The following is a 12,685-nucleotide window of genomic DNA, read 5'->3' on the forward strand; positions in this document are numbered from 1 at the left end:
TACGGGTTAGGATTAGGGGACGGGTGAGGGTCAGGCTTCGGGGAAGGGTTAGGGTTAGGGTTCGGGCTAGGGTTAGGGTTAGGGGACGGGGACGGTTTAGGGTCCAGGTGAGGGTGCGACAGCGCTTTGGGGGAGCGTACGTGTGAGGGCGCGGGTTAGTGTCAGCGTACGGGTTAGGATTAGGGGACGGGTGAGGGTCAGGCTTCGGGGAAGGGTTAGGGTTAGGTTTCGGGCTAGGGTTAGGGTTAGGTGACGGGGACGGTTTAGGGTCCAGGTGAGGGTACGACAACGCTTTAGGGGGCACGTACGTTTGAGGGCGCGGATTAGTCTCAGCGTACGGGCTAGGATTAGGGGACGGGTGAGGGTCAGGCTTCGGGGAAGGGTTAGGGTTAGGGTTCGGGGTAGGGTTAGGGTTAGGGGACGGGGACGATTTAGGGTCCAGGTGAGGGTACGACAACGCTTTAGGGGGAGCGTACGTGTGAGGCCGCGGGTTAGCGTCAGCGTACGGGTTAGGATTAGGGGACGGGTGAGGGTCAGGCTTCGGGGAAGGGTTAGGGTTAGGGTTCGGGCTAGGGTTAGGGTTAGGGGACGGGGACGGTGTAGTGTCCAGGTGAGTGTACGACAACGCTTTAGGGGGAGCGTACGTGTGAGGGCGCGGGTTAGTGTCAGCGTACGGGTTAGGATTAGGGGACGGGTGAGGGTCAGGCTTCGGGGAAGGCTTAGGGTTAGGGTTCGGGCTAGGGTTAGGGGTAGGGGACGGGGACGGTTTAGGGTCCAGGTGAGGGTACGACAACGCTTTAGGGGGAGCGTACGTGTGAGGGCGCGGGTTAGCGTCAGCGTACGGGTTAGGATTAGGTGACGGGTGAGGGTCAGGCTTCGGGGAAGGGTTAGGGTTAGGGTTCGGGCTAGGGTTAGGGTTAGGGGACGGGGACGGTTTAGGGTCCAGGTGAGGGTACGACAACGCTTTAGGGTACGCGTACGTTTGAGGGCGCGGATTAGTCTCAGCGTACGGGTTAGGATTAGGGGACGGGTGAGGGTCAGGCTTCGGGGAAGGGTTAGGGTTAGGGTTCGGGCTAGGGTTAGGGTTAGGGGACGGGGACGGTTTAGGGTCCAGGTCAGGGTACGACAACGCTTTAGGGGGAGCGTACGTGTGAGGGCGCGGGTTAGCGTCAGCGTACGGGTTAGGATTAGGGGACGGGTGAGGGTCAGGCTTCGGGGAAGGGTTAGGGTTAGGGTTCGGGCTAGGGTTAGGGTTAGGGGACGGGGACGGTTTAGGGTCCAGGTGAGGGTACGACAACGATTTAGGGTACGCGTACGTTTGAGGGCGCGGATTAGTCTCAGCGTACGGGCTAGGATTAGGGGACGGGTGAGGGTCAGGCTTCGGGGAAGGGTTAGGGTTAGGGTTCGGGCTAGGGTTAAGGTTAGGGGACGGGGACGATTTAGGGTCCAGGTGAGGGTACGACAACGCTTTAGGGGGAGCGTACGTGTGAGGCCGCGGGTTAGCGTCAGCGTACGGGTTAGGCTTAGGGGACGGGTGAGGGTCAGGCTTCGGGGAAGGGTTAGGGTTAGGGTTCGGGCTAGGGTTAGGGTTAGGGTACGGGGACGGTTTAGGGTCCAGGTGAGGGTACGACAACGCTTTAGGGGGAGCGTACGTGTGAGGGCGCGAGTTAGTGTCAGCGTACGGGTTAGGATTAGGGGACGGGTGAGGGTCAGGCTTCGGGGAAGGGTTAGGGTTAGGGTTCGGGCTAGGGTTAGGGTTAGGGGACGGGGACGGTTTAGGGTCCAGGTGAGGGTACGACAGTGCTTTAGAGGGAGCGTACCTGTGAGGGCGTGGGTTAGCGTCAGCGTACGGGTTAGGATTAGGGGACGGGTGAGTGTCAGGCTTCGGGGAAGGGTTAGGTTTAGGGTTCGGGCTAGGGTTAGGGTTAGGGGACGGGGACGGTTTAGGGTCGAGGTGAGGGTACGACATCGCTTTAGGGGGAGCGTACGTGTGAGGGCGCAGGTTAGTGTCAGCGTACGGGTTAGGATTAGGGGACGAGTGAGGGTCAGGCTTCGGGGAAGGGTTAGGGTTAGGGTTCGGGCTAGGGTTAGGGTTAGGGGAGGGGGACGGTTTAGGGTCCAGGTCAGGGTACGACAACGCTTTAGGGGGAGCGTACGTGTGAGGGCGTGGGTTAATGTCAGTGTACGGGTTAGGATTAGGGGACGGGTGAGGGTCAGGCTTCGGGGAAGGGTTAGGTTTAGGGTTCGGGCTAGGGTTAGGGTTAGGGGACGGGGACGGTTTAGGGTCCAGGTGAGGGTACGACAACTCTTTAGGGGGAGCGTAAGTGTGAGGGTGCGGGTTAGTGTCAGCGTACGGGTTAGGATTATGGGACGGGTGAGGGTCAGGCTTCGGGGAAGGTTTAGGGTTAGGGTTCGGGCTAGGGTTAGGGTTAGGGGACGGGGACGGTTTAGGGTCCAGGTGAGGGTACGACAACGCTTTAGGGGGAGCGTACGTGTGAGGGCGCGGGTTAGTGTCAGCGTACGGGTTAGGATTAGGGGACGGGTCAGGGTCAGGCTTCGGGGAAGGGTTAGGGTTAGGATTTGGGCTAGGGTTAGGGTTAGGGGACGGGGACGGTTTAGGGTCCAGGTGAGGGTACGACAACGCTTTAGGGGGAGCGTACGTGTGAGGGCGCGTGTTAGTCTCAGCGTACGGGTTAGGATTAGGGGACGGGTGAGGGTCAGGCTTCGGGGAAGGTTTAGGGTTAGGGTTCGGGCTAGGGTTAGGGTTAGGGGACGGGGACGGTTTAGGGTCCAGGTGAGGGTACGACAACGCTTTAGGGGGAACGTACGTGTGAGGGCGCGGATTAGCGTCAGCGTACGGGTTAGGATTAGGGGACGGGTGAGGGTCAGGCTTCGGGGAAGGGTTAGGGTTAGGGTTCGGGCTAGGGTTAGGGTTAGGGTACGGGGACGGTTTGGGTCCAGGTGAGGGTACGACAACGCTTTAGGGGGAGCGTACGTGTGAGGGCGCGGGTTAGTGTCAGCGTACGGGTTAGGATTAGGGGACGGGTGAGGGTCAGGCTTCGGGGAAGGGTTAGGGTTAGGGTTCGGGCTAGGGTTAGGGTTAGGGGACGGGGACGGTTTAGGGTCCAGGTGAGGGTACGACAGTGCTTTAGGGGGAGCGTACGTGTGAGGGCGCGGGTTAGTGTCAGCGTACGGGTTAGGATTAGGGGACGGGTGAGGGTCAGGCTTCGGGGAAGGGTTAGGGTTAGGGTTCGGGCTAGGGTTAGGGTTAGGGGACGGGGACGGTTTAGGGTCCAGGTGAGGGTACGACATCGCTTTAGGGGGAGCGTACGTGTGAGTGCGCGGGTTAGTGTCAGCGTACGGGTTAGGATTAGGGGACGGGTGAGGGTCAGGCTTCGGGGAAGGGTTAGGGTTAGGGTTCGGGCTAGGGTTAGGGTTAGGGGACGGGGACGGTTTCGGGTCCAGGTGAGGGTACGACAACGCTTTAGGGGGAGCGTACGTGTGAGGGCGCGTGTTAGTCTCAGCGTACGGGTTAGGATTAGGGGATGGGTGAGGGTCAGGCTTCGGGGAAGGGTTAGGGTTAGGGTTCGGGCTAGGGTTAGGGTTAGGGGACGCGGACGGTTTAGGGTCGAGGGGAGGGTACGACAACGCTTTAGGGGGAGCGTACGTGTGAGGGCGCGGGTTAGTGTCAGCGTACGGTTTAGGATTAGGGGACGGCTGAGGGTCAGGCTTCGGGAAAGGGTTAGGGTTAGGGTTCGGGCTAGGGTTAGGGTTAGGGGACGGGGATGGTTTAGGGTCCAGGTGAGGGTACGACAACGCTTTTGGGGAGCGTACGTGTGCGGGCGCGGGTTAGTGTCAGCGTACGGGTTAGGATTAGGGGACGGGTGAGGTTCAGGCTTCGGGGAAGGGTTAGCTTTAGGGTTCGGGCTAGGGTTAGGGTTAGGGGACGGGGACGGTTTAGGGTCCAGGTGAGGGTACCACAACGTTTTAGGGGGAGCGTACCTGTGAGGGCGCGGGTTAGTGTCAGCGTACGGGTTAGGATTGGGGACGGGTGAGGGTCAGGGTTCGGGGAAGGGTTAGGGTTAGGGTTCGGGGTAGGGTTAGGGTTAGGGGACGGCGACGATTTAGGGTCCAGGTGAGGGTACGACAACGCTTTAGGGGGAGCGTACGTGTGAGGCCGCGGGTTAGCGTCAGCGTACGGGTTAGGATTAGGGGACGGGTGAGGGTCAGGCTTCGGGGAAGGGTTAGGGTTAGGGTTCGGGCTAGGGTTAGGGTTAGGGGACGGGGACGGTGTAGTGTCCAGGTGAGTGTACGACAACGCTTTAGGGGGAGCGTACGTGTGAGGGCGCGGGTTAGTGTCAGCGTACGGGTTAGGATTAGGGGACGGGTGAGGGTCAGGCTTCGGGGAAGGGTTAGGGTTAGGGTTCGGGCTAGGGTTAGGGGTAGGGGACGGGGACGGTTTAGGGTCCAGGTGAGGGTACGACAACGCTTTAGGGGGAGCGTACGTGTGAGGGTGCGGGTTAGCGTCAGCGTACGGGTTAGGATTAGGGGACGGGTGAGGGTCAGGCTTCGGGGAAGGGTTAGGGTTAGGGTTCGGGCTAGGGTTAGGGTTAGGGGACGGGGACGGTTTAGGGTCCAGGTGAGGGTACGACAACGCTTTAGGGTACGCGTACGTTTGAGGGCGCGGATTAGTCTCAGCGTACGGGCTAGGATTAGGGGACGGGTGAGGGTCAGGCTTCGGGGAAGGGTTAGGGTTAGGGTTCGGGCTAGGGTTAAGGTTAGGGGACGGGGACGATTTAGGGTCCAGGTGAGGGTACGACAACGCTTTAGGGGGAGCGTACGTGTGAGGCCGCGGGTTAGCGTCAGCGTACGGGTTAGGATTAGGGGACGGGTGAGGGTCAGGCTTCGGGGAAGGGTTAGGGTTAGGGTTCGGGCTAGGGTTAGGGTTAGGGTACGGGGACGGTTTAGGTTCCAGGTGAGGGTACGACAACGCTTTAGGGGGAGCGTACGTGTGAGGGCGCGAGTTAGTGTCAGCGTACGGGTTAGGATTAGGGGACGGGTGAGGGTCAGGCTTCGGGGAAGGGTTAGGGTTAGGGTTCGGGCTAGTGTTAGGGTTAGGGGACGGGGACGGTTTAGGGTCCAGGTGAGGGTACGACAGTGCTTTAGGGGGAGCGTACCTGTGAGGGCGTGGGTTAGCGTCAGCGTACGGGTTAGGATTAGGGGACGGGTGAGTGTCAGGCTTCGGGGAAGGGTTAGGTTTAGGGTTCGGGGTAGGGTTAGGGTTAGGGGACGGGGACGGTTTAGGGTCGAGGTGAGGGTACGACATCGCTTTAGGGGGAGCGTACGTGTGAGGGCGCAGGTTAGTGTCAGCGTACGGGTTAGGATTAGGGGACGGGTGAGGGTCAGGCTTCGGGGAAGGGTTAGGGTTAGGGTTCGGGCTAGGGTTAGGGTTAGGGGACGGGGACGGTTTAGGGTCCAGGTCAGGGTACGACAACGCTTTAGGGGGAGCGTACGTGTGAGGGCGCGGGTTAGCGTCAGCGTACGGGTTAGGATTAGGGGACGGGTGAGGGTCAGGCTTCGGGGAAGGGTTAGGGTTAGGGTTCGGGCTAGGGTTAGGGTTAGGGGACGGGGACGGTTTAGGGTCCAGGTGAGGGTACGACAACGATTTAGGGTACGCGTACGTTTGAGGGCGCGGATTAGTCTCAGCGTACGGGCTAGGATTAGGGGACGGGTGAGAGTCAGGCTTCGGGGAAGGGTTAGGGTTAGGGTTCGGGCTAGGGTTAAGGTTAGGGGACGGGGACGATTTAGGGTCCAGGTGAGGGTACGACAACGCTTTAGGGGGAGCGTACGTGTGAGGGCGCGAGTTAGTGTCAGCGTACGGGTTAGGATTAGGGGACGGGTGAGGGTCAGGCTTCGGGGAAGGGTTAGGGTTAGGGTTCGGGCTAGGGTTAGGGTTAGGGGACGGGGACGGTTTAGGGTCCAGGTGAGGGTACGACAGTGCTTTAGAGGGAGCGTACCTGTGAGGGCGTGGGTTAGCGTCAGCATACGGGTTAGGATTAGGGGACGGGTGAGTGTCAGGCTTCGGGGAAGGGTTAGGTTTAGGGTTCGGGCTAGGGTTAGGGTTAGGGGACAGGGACGGTTTAGGGTCGAGGTGAGGGTACGACATCGCTTTAGGGGGACCGTACGTGTGAGGGCGCAGGTTAGTGTCAGCGTACGGGTTAGGATTAGGGGACGGGTGAGGGTCAGGCTTCGGGGAAGGGTTAGGGTTAGGGTTCGGGCTAGGGTTAGGGTTAGGGGAGGGGGACGGTTTAGGGTCCAGGTCAGGGTACGACAACGCTTTAGGGGGAGCGTACGTGTGAGGGCGTGGGTTAATGTCAGTGTACGGGTTAGGATTAGGGGACGGGTGAGGGTCAGGCTTCGGGGAAGGGTTAGGTTTAGGGTTCGGGCTAGGGTTAGGGTTAGGGGACGGGGACGGTTTAGGGTCCAGGTGAGGGTACGACAACGCTTTAGGGGGAGCGTAAGTGTGAGGGTGCGGGTTAGTGTCAGCGTACGGGTTAGGATTATGGGACGGGTGAGGGTCAGGCTTCGGGGAAGGTTTAGGGTTAGGGTTCGGGCTAGGGTTAGGGTTAGGGGACGGGGACGGTTTAGGGTCCAGGTGAGGGTACGACAACGCTTTAGGGGGAGCGTACGTGTGAGGGCGCGGGTTAGTGTCAGCGTACGGGTTAGGATTAGGGGACGGGTCAGGGTCAGGCTTCGGGGAAGGGTTAGGGTTAGTGTTCTGGGTAGGGTTAGGGTTAGGGTACGGGGACGGTTTAGAGTCCAGGTGAGGGTACGACAGCCCTTTAGGGGGAGCGTACGTGTGAGGGCGCGGGTTAGTGTCAGCGTACGGGTTAGGATTAGGGGACGGGTGAGGGTCAGGCTTCGGGGAAGGGTTAGGGTTAGGGTTCGGGCTAGGGTTAGGGTTAGGGGACGGGGACGGTTTAGGGTCCAGGTGAGGGTACGACAGCGCTTTAGGGGAGCGTACGTGTGAGGGCGCGGGTTAGTGTCAGCGTACGGGTTAGGATTAGGGGACGGGTGAGGGTCAGGCTTCGGGGAAGTGTTAGGGTTAGGGTTCGGGCTAGGGTTAGGGGTAGGGGACGGGGACGGTTTAGGGTCCAGGTGAGGGTACGACAACGCTTTAGGGGGAGCGTACGTGTGAGGGCGCGGGTTAGCGTCAGCGTACGGGCTAGGATTAGGGGACGGGTGAGGGTCAGGCTTCGGGGAAGGGTTAGGGTTAGGGTTCGGGCTAGGGTTAGGGTTAGGGGACGGGGACGGTTTAGGGTCCAGGTGAGGGTACGACAACGCTTTAGGGGGCGCGTACGTTTGAGGGCGCGGATTAGTCTCAGCGTACGGGCTACGATTAGGGGACGGGTGAGGGTCAGGCTTCGGGGAAGGGTTAGGGTTAGGGTTCGGGCTAGGGTTAGGGTTAGGGGACGGGGACGGTTTAGGGTCCAGGTGAGGGTACGACAACGCTTTAGGGGGAGCGTACGTGTGAGGGCGTGGGTTAGTGTCAGTGTACGGGTTAGGATTAGGGGACGGGTGAGGGTCAGGCTTCGGGGAAGGGTTAGGGTTAGGGTTCGGGCTAGGGTTAGGGTTAGGGGACGGGGACGGTTTCGGGTCCAGGTGAGGGTACGACAACGCTTTAGGGGGAGCGTACGTGTGAGGGCGCGGGTTAGTGTCAGCGTACGGGTTAGGATTAGGGGACGGGTGAGGGTCAGGCTTCGGGGAAGGGTTAGGGTTAGGGTTCGGGCTAGGGTTAGGGTTAGGGGACGGGGACGGTTTAGGGTTCAGGTGAGGGTACGACAATGCTTTAGGGGGAGCGTACGTGTGAGGGCGCGGGTTAGTGTCAGCGTACGGGTTAGGATTAGGGGACGGGTGAGGGTCAGGCTTCGGGGAAGGGTTAGGGTTAGGGTGCGGGCTAGGGTTAGGGTTAGGGGACGGGGACGGTTTAGGGTCCAGGTGAGTGTACGACAACGCTTTAGGGGGAGCGTACGTGTGAGGGCGGGGGTTAGTGTCAGCGTACGGGTTAGGATTAGGGGACGGGTGAGGGTCAGGCTTCGGGGAAGGGTTAGGGTTAGGGTTCGGGCTAGGGTTAGGGTTAGGGGACGGGGATGGTTTAGGGTCCAGGTGAGGGTACGACAACGCTTTAGTGGGAGCGTACGTGTCAGGGCGCGGGTTAGCGTCAGCGTACGGATTAGGATTAGGGAACGGGTGAGGGTCAGGCTTCGGGGAAGTGTTAGGGTTAGGGTTCGGGCTAGGGTTAGGGTTAGGGGACGGGGACGGTTTAGGGTCCAGGTGAGGGTACGACAACGCTTTAGGGGGAGCGTACGTGTGAGGGCGCGGGTTAGTGTCAGCGTACGGGTTAGGATTAGGGGACGGGTGAGGGTCAGGCTTCGGGGAAGGGTTAGGGTTAGGGTTCGGGCTAGGGTTAGGGTTAGGGGACGGGGACGGTTTAGGGTCCAGGTGAGGGTACGACAACGCTTTGGGGGAGCGTACGTGTGAGGGCGCGGGTTAGTGTCAGCGTACGGGTTAGGATTAGGGGACGGGTGAGGGTCAGGCTTCGGGGAAGGGTTAGGGTTAGGGTTCGGGCTAGGGTTAGGGTTAGGGGACGGGGACGGTTTAGGGTCCAGGTGAGGGTACGACAGCGCTTTGGGGGAGCGTACGTGTGAGGGCGCGGGTTAGTGTCAGCGTACGGGTTAGGATTAGGGGACGGGTGAGGGTCAGGCTTCAGGGAAGTGTTAGGGTTAGGGTTCGGGCTAAGGTTAGGGTTAGGTGACGGGGACGGTTTAGGGTCCAGGTGAGGGTACGACAACGCTTTAGGGGGCACGTACGTTTGAGGGCGCGGATTAGTCTCAGCGTACGGGCTAGGATTAGGGGACGGGTGAGGGTCAGGCTTCGGGGAAGGGTTAGGGTTAGGGTTCGGGGTAGGGTTAGTGTTAGGGGATGGGGACGATTTAGGGTCCAGGTGAGGGTACGACAACGCTTTAGGGGGAGCGTACGTGTGAGGCCGCGGGTTAGCGTCAGCGTACGGGTTAGGATTAGGGGACGGGTGAGGGTCAGGCTTCGGGGAAGGGTTAGGGTTAGGGTTCGGGCTAGGGTTAGGTTTAGGGGACGGGGACGGTTTAGGGTCCAGGTGAGGGTACTACAGCGCTTTGGGCGAGCGTACGTGTGAGGGCGCAGGTTAGTGTCAGCGTACGGGTTAGGATTAGGGGACGGGTGAGGGTCAGGCTTCGGGGAAGGGTTAGGGTTAGGGTTCGGGCTAGGGTTAGGGTTAGGGGACGGGGACGGTGTAGTGTCCAGGTGAGGGTACGACAACGCTTTAGGGGGAGCGTACGTGTGAGGGCGCGGGTTAGCGTCAGCGTACGGGTTAGGATTAGGGGACGGGTGAGGGTCAGGCTTCGGGGAAGGGTTAGGGTTAGGGTTCGGGCTAGGGTTAGGGGTAGGGGACGGGGACGGTTTAGGGTCCAGGTGAGGGTACGACAACGCTTTAGGGGGAGCGTACGTGTGAGGGCGCGGGTTAGCGTCAGCGTACGGGTTAGGATTAGGGGACGGGTGAGGGTCAGGCTTCGGGGAAGGGTTAGGGTTAGGGTTCGGGCTAGGGTTAGGGTTAGGGGACGGGGACGGTTTAGGGTCCAGGTGAGGGTACGACAACGCTTTAGGGGGCGCGTACGTTTGAGGGCGCGGATTAGTCTCAGCGTACGGGCTTGGATTAGGGGACGGGTGAGGGTCAGGCTTCGTTGAAGGGTTAGGGTTAGGGTTCGGGCTAGGGTTAAGGTTAGGGGACGGGGACGATTTAGGGTCCAGGTGAGGGTACGAGAACGCTTTAGGGGGAGCGTACGTGTGAGGCCGTGGGTTAGCGTCAGCGTACGGGTTAGGATTAGGGGACGGGTGAGGGTCAGGCTTCGGGGAAGGGTTAGAGTTAGGGTGCGGGCTAGGGTTAGGGTTAGGGGACGGGGACGGTTTAGGGTCCAGGTGAGGGTATGACAACGCTTTAGGGGGAGCGTACGTGTGAGGGCGCGGGTTAGTGTCTGCGTACGGGTTAGGATTAGGGGACGGGTGAGGGTCAGGCTTCGGGGAAGTGTTAGGGTTAGGGTTCGGGCTAGGGTTAGGGTTAGGGGATGGGGACGGTTTAGGGTCCAGGTGAGGGTACGACAACGCTTTAGGGGGAGCGTACGTGTGAGGGCGTGGGTTAGTGTCAGTGTACGGGTTAGGATTAGGGGACGGGTGAGGGTCAGGTTTCGGGGAAGGGTTAGGGTTAGGGTTCGGGCTAGGGTTAGGGTTAGGGGACGGGGACGGTTTAGGGTCCAGGTGAGTGTACGACAACGCTTTAGGGGGAGCGTACGTGTGAGGGCGCGGGTTAGTGTCAGCGTACGGGTTAGGATTAGGGGACGGGTGAGGGTCAGGCTTCGGGGAAGGGTTAGGGTTAGGTTTCGGGCTAGGGTTAGGGTTAGGGGACGGGGATGGTTTAGGGTCCAGGTGAGGGTACGACAACGCTTTAGTGGGAGCGTACGTGTCAGGGCGCGGGTTAGCGTCAGCGTACGGATTAGGATTAGGGAACGGGTGAGGGTCAGGCTTCGGGGAAGTGTTAGGGTTAGGGTTCGGGCTAGGGTTAGGGTTAGGGGACGGGGACGGTTTAGGGTCCAGGTGAGGGTACGACAACGCTTTAGGGGGAGCGTACGTGTGAGGGCGCTGGTTAGTGTCAGCGTACGGGTTAGGATTAGGGGACGGGTGAGGGTCAGGCTTCGGGGAAGGGTTAGGGTTAGGGTTTGGGCTAGGGTTAGGGTTAGGGGACGGGGACGATTTAGGGTCCAGGTGAGGGTATGACAACGCTTTAGGGGGAGCGTACGTGTGAGGCCGCGGGTTAGCGTCGGCGTACGGGTTAGGATTAGGGGACGGGTGAGGGTCAGGCTTCGGGGAAGTGTTAGGGTTAGGGTTCGGGCTAGGGTTAGGTTTAGGGGACGGGGACGGTTTAGGGTCCAGGTGAGGGTACGACAGCGCTTTGGGGGAGCGTACGTGTGAGGGCGCGGGTTAGTGTCAGCGTACGGGTTAGGATTAGAGGACGGGTGAGCGTCAGGCTTCGGGGAAGGGTTAGGGTTAGGGTTCGGGCTAGGGTTAGGGTTAGGGGACGGGGACGGTGTAGTGTCCAGGTGAGGGTACGACAACGCTTTAGGGGGAGCGTACGTGTGAGGGCGCGGGTTAGTGTCAGCGTACGGGTTAGGATTAGGGGACGGGTGAGGGTCAGGCTTCGGGGAAGGGTTAGGGTTAGGGTTCGGGCTAGGGTTAGGGGTAGGGGACGGGGACGGTTTAGGGTCCAGGTGAGGGTACGACAACGCTTTAGGGGGAGCGTACGTGTGAGGGCGCGGGTTAGCGTCAGCGTACGGGTTAGGATTAGGGGACGGGTGAGGGTCAGGCTTCGGGGAAGTGTTAGGGTTAGGGTTCGGGCTAGGGTTAGGGTTAGGGGACGGGGACGGTTTAGGGTCCAGGTGAGGGTACGACAACGCTTTAGGGGGCGCGTACGTTTGAGGGCGCGGATTAGTCTCAGTGTACGGGCTAGGATTAGGGGACGGGTGAGGGTCAGGCTTCGGGGAAGGGTTAGGGTTAGGGTTCGGGCTAGGGTTAAGGTTAGGGGACGGGGACGATTTAGGGTCCAGGTGAGGGTACGACAACGCTTTAGGGGGAGCGTACGTGTGAGGCCGCGGGTTAGCGTCAGCGTACGGGTTAGGATTAGGGGACGGGTGAGGGTCAGGCTTCGGGGAAGGGTTAGAATTAGGGTGCGGGCTAGGGTTAGGGTTAGGGGACGGGGACGGTTTAGGGTCCAGGTGAGGGTACGACAACGCTTTAGGGGGAGCGTACGTGTGAGGGCGCGGGTTAGTGTCTGCGTACGCGTTAGGATTAGGGGACGGGTGAGGGTCAGGCTTCGGGGAAGGGTTAGGGTTAGGGTTCGGGCTAGGGTTAGGGTTAGGGGACGGGGACGGTTTAGGGTCCAGGTGAGGGTACGACAACGCTTTAGGGGGAGCGTACGTGTGAGGGCGCGGGTTAGTGTCAGCGTACGGGTTAGGATTAGGGGACGGGTGAGGGTCAGGCTTCGGGGAAGGGTTAGGGTTAGGGTTCGGGCTAGGGTTAGGGTTAGGGGACGGGGACGGTTTAGGGTCCAGGTGAGGGTACGACAATGCTTTAGGGGGAGCGTACGTGTGAGGGCGCGGGTTAGTGTCAGCGTACGGGTTAGGATTAGGGGACGGGTGAGGGTCAGGCTTCGGGGAAGGGTTAGGGTTAGGGTGCGGGCTAGGGTTAGGGTTAGGGGACGGGGACGGTTTAGGGTCCAGGTGAGTGTACGAAAACGCTTTAGGGGGAGCGTACGTGTGAGGGCGTGGGTTAGTGTCAGCGTACGGGTTAGGATTAGGGGACGGGTGAGGGTCAGGCTTCGGGGAAGGGTTAGGGTTAGGGTTCGGGCTAGGGTTAGGGTTAGGGGACGGGGATGGTTTAGGGTCCAGGTGAGGGTACGACAACGCTTTAGTGGGAGCGTACGTGTCAGGGCGCGGGTTAGCGTCAGCGTACGGATTAGGATTAGGGAACGGGTGAGGGTCAGGCTTCGGTGATGTGTTAGGGTTAGGGTTCGGGCTAGGGTTAGGGTTAGGGGACGGGGACG

This window comes from Globicephala melas, unplaced genomic scaffold (genome assembly GCF_963455315.2).
Source record: "Globicephala melas unplaced genomic scaffold, mGloMel1.2 SCAFFOLD_80, whole genome shotgun sequence".
NCBI classification, from domain to species: domain Eukaryota; kingdom Metazoa; phylum Chordata; class Mammalia; order Artiodactyla; family Delphinidae; genus Globicephala; species Globicephala melas.